The sequence below is a fragment of the Malania oleifera genome, chromosome 11 (assembly GCF_029873635.1).
Source record: "Malania oleifera isolate guangnan ecotype guangnan chromosome 11, ASM2987363v1, whole genome shotgun sequence".
Classification (NCBI taxonomy): Eukaryota; Viridiplantae; Streptophyta; class Magnoliopsida; order Santalales; family Ximeniaceae; genus Malania; species Malania oleifera.
In genome coordinates this window covers 57,818,837-57,828,977 of record NC_080427.1, presented here as the reverse complement: position 1 = coordinate 57,828,977, position 10,141 = coordinate 57,818,837, and the positions used below count along the sequence as shown (strand labels likewise).

Sequence of the window (10,141 nt, the reverse complement as noted above, 5' to 3'; positions counted from 1 at the left end):
ACGAAATAAAACAAATAACAATTGATGAACAAAAAATAGAAAATATAAAAACATTGAAGAACAACAATATGGATTAAAGAACAAAGGATAAAGGAAAAAAAACTCTCAAGAAAACCTTCACAAAACGCAGCCCCTAGTCATCCCCCTTTCTTCACACAAACGTTTGCTTATATATGTCCCTCTCAAAACCCTATAAAATGGAATGACATAAAAATAAAAAAATAAAAATAAAAACGTGGAAAAATATCCTCTCATTTCCGAGCTTGGATTGCGGCTCACTTTTGGCATAGTAAACGTCCATATTAGAAAAATACTATCTCACAATGAATTGTATCTCCTTTCGTAAGCTTTCCAAAGCCACCTGAATCATTCCAATCCAATATTAGATCAGAGAGTTATGATTAAATTACAGAAATATGTCCAGGTTGTCTCCTAATGAATTTTGGACTTGGACGGGCTTGGATTGCGGCCCACTTCTGACCTAGTAAAAGTACGAGTTAGTGAAAGGCTACTTCATGATAAATTGTAGCCCAATATGTAAGGTCTTCTATGCAACTTGAATCGCCCAAAACCGATATCGGATGAGATAGTTATGATGAAAATACTAAACGGTGCACGAAGACTCTTCCAAAACGGGATTATATCATATCCAATATTCTTTCCTCCAATCTAGGTGGCTATTCTTCTTCATTTATGCCAAGGGTTGAGTTCCAAATCTTTTTAACTTCATTCCTATGATAAAAATCATTGAAAATTAATTAGAATTAAAAATTTTATAAAATGAAGATCAAGTTAGAAACTTACCGCTAAGATATTTAAATTGTCCTTATAAATTATCAAATAAATAAGAAAAAGTAATGTTCATAGTACATTTTTATGCACTCATCACACCCCTCCCCAGCCACCTTATTGCTAGACCCTAGCAATTGAAGCAAAACTAAGCAAGAATATTCAAACACTCAAAATAAGGCATTCTCAAAATATCAACAGTGCTATCGAAGTTTGTTTATCAAAACACTCAGAATTTGTGTGTGTGTGTGTGTGTGTGTGTGTGTGTGTGTTAAGCCAATAACCATCTTACCATCAAACCCAAATACATACAATGTCGAGAACAACCTGAACAAAAGTTTTGACTTCAAATCTCACAAGGGTATATAATACCCATTGAAGAATCACTCCAAGATTTTAAAAGGGTTGCCCACTCAAATGTATGGAAAGAGAAAATGCATGTGAATAAAGGCATAAGACAAAATTGATCTCACGAAAAGAATATCATCAATTAGGAACTCGACCAATCATTCCACCAAACCTACTTAGGATCAAAAGGTCAATTGAAAGGGTTGAATGGGGCTAGGGTTAAGCTGAAAAGAACAAAGGATAAAGGAATTCAAAAATAGATTCAAGTAAATACTAGGGGTCTTCCATATATTGTATAATATACACCACTTCCCAACAATTTACTCTCTTCTTTCAACTGATTTCTTTTCAATTCAACACATTCTTCTTCCCATTTTCTTCTTCTTCTTCTTCTTCTTCTTCTTCTTCATTGATGAACTTGCAAACAACAGTACAAACCATCTCAATAAATTTCTCATTCCTTTTTCTCTTTTTTATTTTTTATTTTTCAAATGAACAATTTATCCCCCCTAGAAGATACTCAAATATTAAGGATACGAAAATATTACTTTCAGGCTTAACTCCAATATGGAGTGAGTACAAAAATATATAGGTTAACAAAGAAAAAGGCTTACATTTTGGCTCAAAGTAGCTTCTAATGGATAAAATCACGGTAGACTTGATAGCTCAAACTTTATCCTACATTGACCTTTATCACTTCCTAAGTATAATCAAGTAAGCATACCACAAACCATGTAATGACATCCCCTAAAGATAACCAAATAAGAAAAATAATGAGACCATGCAACAAAATAATGTCATAGAAAAAAATAATAATAACACCGAATATGATAAATCATCTCTAAGGAATGAGAATGGCTCAACTGCTCACAGGTGTTTTAAGTCTCAGCTTAAGTTTGATTGTTCTCTGATTGTATGCATTCGACATCCATCAAACCACAATAGCTTACGTGCACTTAAAAGAATTTGAAGTTCCTAAATAAATAACTAAGATAGCACAATTGACTCAATTGAATACTTTATAATCATGCTCAAATACCCAAGCCAAATTCATGTAAACAAATATGCATGATTCTACACCCCCTGCCCCAACCTAAACCTGTGACGCCCCGATTTTCATACAATTTTTTTTCAATAATAATAAATAATTACACGTCATCCACAACACCCACAAATTAGCTATGTTAACAATCCTACTATCATTCATACGACCCGACCCGCATTGGGTACCGGGTAAAAGGTATTTTATTATACAACCTAACAACGAAAGACAGTATATACATATCAATCAGAATACAATACTCAGAATATCAATATACACATATACACAAAACTATCTCATACCCAAAAACAATACAACCCTAGTCCAAACTCACCCTGTATATCAGGGTTTTAGCTCCCTACTATCACGGAGCTCTATCACCTGGTCTATCCCTGTTCCCTGAAAAATTTAGATAATTTGGGTGAGACACATCTCAGTAAGAAGGAATAAATTATTTATAGTGTGTGGCCATATGAGTTCAATTATAATACACTTTACTTTTCAAATCATCATTTCATTTGAGAAAATACATTGATATACACATTCTCATAATCATATAGATATATAACACAAGCTTTTATAAGCTTTAAAAATCATTTCTCAAAATCAATCATTCCAACACATTTTTACCTACGAAGTTCTTGAGAATAGGGAAGATTACCCACCCATACAGGTAGCTTCCCTCTGCCCTAACACGTTATGCAGCCGGGTATGGCCACATCTGATACCTATCAAGGCACTCACCTTACTCAGCAAGCCCTCAGGTGGAGAGTTTCATTTCGCCTCAAATATGTATATTATCAACCCACACGGTTCCATTTCTCAATTTTATCATTCTTTCTTTCTCAATTTCCATTCTTTCTTTCATTTCTCATTTTAGCCAATTTTATCATTCTTTCACTTTCCATTTTCATTTTACTTTCCGGCTCATGAGTATCCTTGGTATCAAATACCAATATCGCGTCTGTAACTCATGGCCACCCTGAGGATCTTTCTATTCATGCCATGCTTCCCCCCATGGTCAAGTTTGTGCGGCCCGAAGGCTGGATCTAACCGCGGTTGGCCGACTCAGTTAGATCAAATATCATATAACATATCGCGTCTGTAGTATGACTGGCCGGCCTATAACCCTAATCCGGACTCAGGGGACCCAACAATCCTACAAAATGGCATAGTCGACTGTCACGCCACATGCTCCAAGAGTCCGTGTGGTTGCACTAACACCACTAGCAACGGTACCGTGCTCAATATCATAACCATCCAACAAGGTTTACCACTACATACCTGCAATCATTATGCGGTATTGGCATTTTATCATTCATATTTCACGTATTTCCACATTTCTCATTTTCATATTGCAGAATTAACATTGCAATATTTTCATTTCGCATATTCACATTTCAATATCAGTATTTTCAACACATTTCATCATTTAAATGATATTTTCTCATTTCATAATTCATCTCATCTCATACTATCATATACATATCTTATTTCACAATTACTCAATATTTCTCAAAACAAATTTCCATATTTCACCTTTCTTCATTTTTCAAAGAATACATTTCTTGCACATTTCACCTTCATCATTTTCCCACATTTCAATTCTCATATTAAAACACATTTCGGTATCACATATTTCACAGAGTAAATCATCTAACTCAGTTTAAACATTTTTCAATATAAATCATATGCCACACAAATTTCATCTGATATTTATATCATAATAAATTTCAGGTAAAATAACATACGCCATTTTCACATATTTCTAAACCCATAATTTTCATAAAAAGATTATTATAATTTAATCCCCTTACCTGACTTACTGAGAGTCTCCCTAGAATCCCAAATCCTACACCATTGGCGCCCGAAATTCAACTCCTGCAATTTGCATTTTTCTCAGGTTAATTAATCTATTTCTCCAAAATAATACTCAACTAGCCTTCCCTAAGCTCCATATACCTCAAATTAATATTTAAACTATTATTTAACACCCCCACTTAATTTTCTGAATTTTGCCTGCAGGTCCCAAAATTACACCTGCGGCGCTCACCCGGACCCTAAATTCCAGAAATCCTACTTCAACCCCAGATGCTCAATATTTTAACATTTCTAAATTGATGCTAATTAATTAAAAATAAGCCCCTTAATAACTCTCATACCCCAAATTTGGGGTTTTGGCCTGACACCCCCACGAGAATTCCATCCCACTAGACTTGTAAAGAATCATCCCTAAATTTTCGTGGTAGTGTCCGCTCGTCAATTTGGCTTATAATTTGTAAGAAATTAAAGAAAAAGGAGAAATTGGCTTACCCTAGTGGATACGTCTACGCCGCTCCTACCACCGATCCGCTCCAATAGAAATGATGGCAGCGGAGAATGGAGTCCAACGGTATCTTCGGATTTTTGATCGAGCTAAAATCCATCATGAAATCGAGGAGAGAGAATGAGAGGAGAGAGAGAGAGAGAGAGAGAGAGAGAGAGAGAGAGAGAGAGAGTCTGCGAGAGCAGAAAGAAGAAAAGAAATGAAAAGAAAAGAAGAAGAAGAAGAAGAAGAATAAATATATCCTGAAGCTTCTCAGCTTCAAGATAACTAATAATAATAATATATTTTATTAATATTAATAATAATATATTTTATTAATAAAATTAAAAATAAATTCTAATTATTATTTCTTTTTCTTTTTCTTTTTTTTAATCCGATTAATTAATCAATTTATTTTTTTATTTTTTTGGAAATCACTCTACTAATCTTCTATAACCCTTTTTGGGGTTATTACAAAACCAAACATTGTCCTCAATGTTTATGAACAAAAAGAAATGTTACCATAAAAGCAAAAGGGGAAAGCTATCACCTGAATTATTGAGTATAGATCCAAAAATGTGGTACACTCCTGCAAAGTTAACTAAACAAAACAAAAAATGAAAAACAAACAAAACAAAACAAAAAAAAGCAATACAAATAAAGAAAAAAAATACCTGGGTGGTGTGGTCAAGGTTGATAGACCGGATCCTCAAGTGGAATTTCTTCCACTTCCCGAACTTGCCAATCAATTAATACTTTAAGGTGTGGACCATTTAATTTAAAGATCTGATCATCCTTAGGATCCTCTATTTCCACCGCCCCACTTGCAAAAACATTCTTCACTACAAAAGGGCCAGTCCACCTAGACAGAAGTTTTCCTGGGTGTTTATGGAGTCTAGAATCATACAAGAACACTCGACCATTAGGCTTAAACATTCTTTTCAAAATATTTTTATCATGAAATGCTTTCATTTTAGCCTTATAGATTCTAAAGTTCTCATAAGCATCATTTCTCAATTCCTCTAACTCGGTCAACTGAAATTTTCTAAGTTTACTTGCTTCTCTCATGTCAAAATTGAAATGCTTGATAGTCCAATACGCTCAATGCTCAAGCTCCACAAATAAGTATTGGCAAGGCTTTCCTAAAACAAGCCTATAAGGTGACATACCTAAGGGAGTTTTGAAAACTGTACGATAGGCCTAAAGCGCATCAACTAATCTCAAAGACCAATCTTTGCGATCTGGGTTGACTGTTTTTTCTAAAATTTGCTTAATTTCGCTATTTGCAAGTTCTACTATTCCACTTGTCTGGGGGTGGTAGGAAGTAGAGATCTTATGTACCACCTAATATTTTTTCATCAAAGCATCAAAAGAATGGTTGCAAAAATGTGTACCCCGGTCACTAATGATAGCACGTGGTGTACCAAATTAAGATAACACATTCTCTTTGAAAAATTTAAGTACCATCCTATTAGCGTTGCTCCTACAAGCTGCTACCTCCACCCATTTTGACACATTATCTACTGCCATAATAATATATTGATATCCAAAAGAAGGAGAAATGGTCCCATAAAATCAATACCCCAACAATCAAAAATCTCAATCACTAATATTGGGTTTAAAGGCATCATATTACGATAGGACATAACTCCTAACGTTTTGACACTTTTCATATAAGCGACAATAAGTGTTTGCATCCTTAAACAAGGTGGGCCAATAAAATCCACACTGCAGAATTTTTGCAATGGTTTTCTTCATTGAAAAGTGGCCCCCACAAGCTTGGGAATGACAAAATACTAAAACGCTAGCAATCTCTTCATCAAGGATGCAACGCCTTAAAATTTGATCAAGGCAATATTTGAAAAGAAAAGGGTCATCCCAATAGAAATTACATACCTCAGTCATGAACTTCCTCTTGTCCTGAGTGCTCCAATCTGCCGGTATCTCACATGCAGCCAAATAATTCACAATATGAGCAAACCATGGTAGAGAAGTAATAGAAAATAAATTCTCATCAAGAAAATCATCCTTGATTGGCAGGTGGTTACAGGTTTCCTCAAATGTGAGCCTCGAAATATGGTCAGCCACTACATTCTCCACTCTCTTTTTGTCTTTGATGGTGATGTCAAATTCCTACAAAAGTAAAATCCACCATATTAGTCGCGCCTTAGCATCCTTCCTTATAAGAAGGTACTTAAGGGCTGCATGATCTGTGAAAATAATAATAAGAGAACCAATCAAGTAAGCACGAAATTTATCCAAAGCAAACACTACAGCTAGCAACACTTTTTCAGTAGTGGAGTAATTCATCTGAGCACTATTTAGAGTTCTACTAGCATAGTAAATAACAAAAGGCTTCCCCTCCCTTTGTTGTCCAAGAGCAGCACCTACAGCAAAATCACTAGCATCACACATGATCTCAAATGGTAAAGTGCAATCGGGTGGCTGAATTATGGTTGCAGAGGTAAGCTTGCCAATTAGCGTTTTAAAGGCCTCTTGACAAGCTTATGTCCACTCAAATGGCGCATCTTTAGTTTGGAGGTCACATAGTGGTCTAAATATGGGGGAAAAATTCTGTATGAACCTCCTATAAAAGCCCACATGACCAAGAAAGGATCTCACATCCTTTATTGTCCTAAGTGTAGGCAACTTAGAAATTAATTCAATCTTAGATTGATCAACCTTTATCCCCTTAGAAGAAATAATATTCCCTAAGACAATACTTAAAGATACCATAAAGTGGCATTTTTTCCCAATTCAAAACCAATTCCTTCTCCTCACAATGAGTCAACACTCTCTCTAAATTTAATAAGCATGCATCAAAATAAGATCCAAAAATAGTCAAGTCATTCATAAAAACTTCCATGCAATTTTCAATCATGTCAGTAAAAATGCTCATCATGCAATGTTGAAAATTTGCAGGTATATCACACAATCCAAATGGCATTCTATGAGAAGCATAAGTACTAAAAGGACAAGTGAAAGAAGTTTTATCTTGGTCTTCTAATGCAATTTCAATTTGATAATAACCAAAATAACCATCCAAGAAACAATAGAACGGATGACCAGCCACACGCTCAAGAATTTGATCAATAAAAGGAAGAGGAAAATGGTCTTTTTGGGTGGCAGCATTTCATTTTCTGTAATCAATGCAAAGGCGGGGTGAATTGGGTTTTAAAAATATTTTCGGTTGATTTAAATGTTTCGCTGATTCACCATATATCATATTTGTAATGACCCAAAGAATAATGATATTTAAATAATAAAGAAAATGGAAAATGGGAAACAGTAACAGGAGGAGGCAGCAGGCTTTGTCGACAAATGCACAGTATAGGCTTGTCGACAAAGGTGTGCCTCGTCGATGAGAAGAAACCGAGAGGATGTTTTGGGAGACTCTGAATTTCGTCGACGAAGGGAAAAGTTTGTCGACGAATTTCCTCTTGACCTCGTCGACGAGGTGATGTGACTCGTCGATGAAGCCCCTAGTATAAATAGCCTAAAACTCAGTTTTTACAAAAAAAAAAAAATCTACAAAAACGCTCTCTCTGTCTCTCTCTCTCTCCTCCCTACAGTTTCTCTCTCCTCTCTTTTCAATTTTGACTCCGTCGTTCGTTAGATCGATGATCTGAGGCCACCACGACACTCCTAGGGAAGTTCTCTCCAAGTCTGCTGGAATGGATCGTCAATGGAACAGAGTTGAAATTCATCCCTGATTTAAGGTAAGGCTTTTTATGCCAAATTTGGTCTTACCGTAGTTATAGGAAATGTTATTCATGGAAAAATACTAAAGTTTAGTTTTAAGAGTTGTCGTTTTCAGGGTGTTGAACGGGGAACCTTGCGGGTGCAAGCCAAGCGCGTTTTAGGGGATTTCTTTTCAATGTCAGGTAACGGAATAAATTAAAGCAGTTATTTTCTATGCAAATTATTATTATTTATCAACAAATTAATTTTCAGGAAAGCATGTATTATATTTGAATATTGTTGAGAAAATGCATATTTGGGAAAATACTGATGTTATATAGGAAATATCATTTTAGAATAAAATATATGATTTTACTCAGCATTGTGTGGCATGAATATGGTTTTACATGATAAGTATTATGTTATAGAAAATTTTGCAAGTAAAGCATGTTTTCAGAGATTATGAAATAATACAGTACATTATGATTTTGAAATACATGATAATTGATTTATTTATTCATAATGATATGTATGAGATATTCGACGCAAGGCCATGATTGATAGCCGGTGCAAAGCCGTGTTTTACTTATGATTTCGGCGCAAGGTAGTATTTATGAAATGTTCGGCGCAAGGTCGTATTTATGAAATTATAGAAAATGCTATCAATCCATTTATGTTAAACGCTATATTATCATGTATTATATGTTATCAGAACTCGGATGGTAATTTAGCTCAGTTTCAGGAGCACGGTACCGTAGCTATATATATTATATATCTATGTTCAGATTTGTGCTAACCGCCCCACAAGGGGGTGGGAGATGGATAGTTGATGTGGTTCTTATTGTAGAGTTGTAGATGTCCACTTGGCAATCCAGATGAGGGTGTGGCGGGCCCATCGTACTTACATACATTTTTGGCTCGGCAGTGGTCGCCCAACCATTGTTGGGTCCCACCTTCGGGCAGCACAACCCATCATGGGGGGTAATACATGACATCAACTAGCTATACATTTTGAGTGAATTTTCAGTATTAACAGCTATATCAAACGTTTTATGAACTATACGATTTATTAGAAAATATGAAAGTATAAGATTGCAATTAGGAATAGCTTCCCAAGAGGGGAGGGTGAATTGGCTTTTAAAACTTTCTTTTAACTTCTTTTAAGAATCCTTACCTTCTTCATTTCTTTTAACCAATTCTTTAACTTGTTTGTTTAATTTCACCAATCACACAACAACTTAATCTCTTTAATCAACCACACAGCTAATAAAACATTCAAACAATTAAACACAACCACGCTTTATTTATCAAATATAAGTTCACTGCAGCATTATTCAATTGATGAAATCATTCAAGATTTAGCACTCTTGGAATACAAACACTATCCAATCAATCTCATTCTTTTATACCATTCAATCACAATATACCTTTTGTTGTCAGCCCTGGATATGAAATTGTAAGCCCTGTATATATGGTTTTACTTCTTCAATATGATGTGCAATATAACATTCAATCAACACAATATCAACACTCTTCTCAATATTTAGAACTCAACTAAACTCTTGGTAAATTTATCTTTGGGATGTTAACCAAGTAACGTACTCCCGTATGGTTTCCGCAAGATATGATATAACCAACGTACTCCCTTTCGATTTCCGCAACCCAAATCAAAATTAAACCTTAAGTTTGTTTGATTTCCAAATATATGTAGTTTATATGATTTTCAAATTTAAACCATCCACGCAATTTATATATGCACTAAAAATAAAGAGTAAGGGAAAGAGAGAATGAGACGGAGATTTTTACGAGGTTCGGCTTATACCCAGCCTACATCCTCGCCTTTGGCAAACCACCAAAGGATTCACTAGTTCAGTTCCATTGACGGGTGGAACAATACCGATTACAACACTTCTTCGTTAAGGCTAGAGCCCGCCTTCTCCAAACGATATTCTCTCATTCAGTCACTCCTTACATAG

The 10,141-nt window shown here is 35.1% G+C and overlaps 1 pseudogene; it reads right to left on the bottom strand.

Moving 5' to 3' along the window:
- Positions 1-5,684: 5,684 nt before the first annotated feature.
- On the bottom strand, positions 5,685-7,220 carry LOC131167568 (uncharacterized; annotated as a pseudogene).
- Between the last annotated feature and the right edge of the window lie 2,921 nt (positions 7,221-10,141).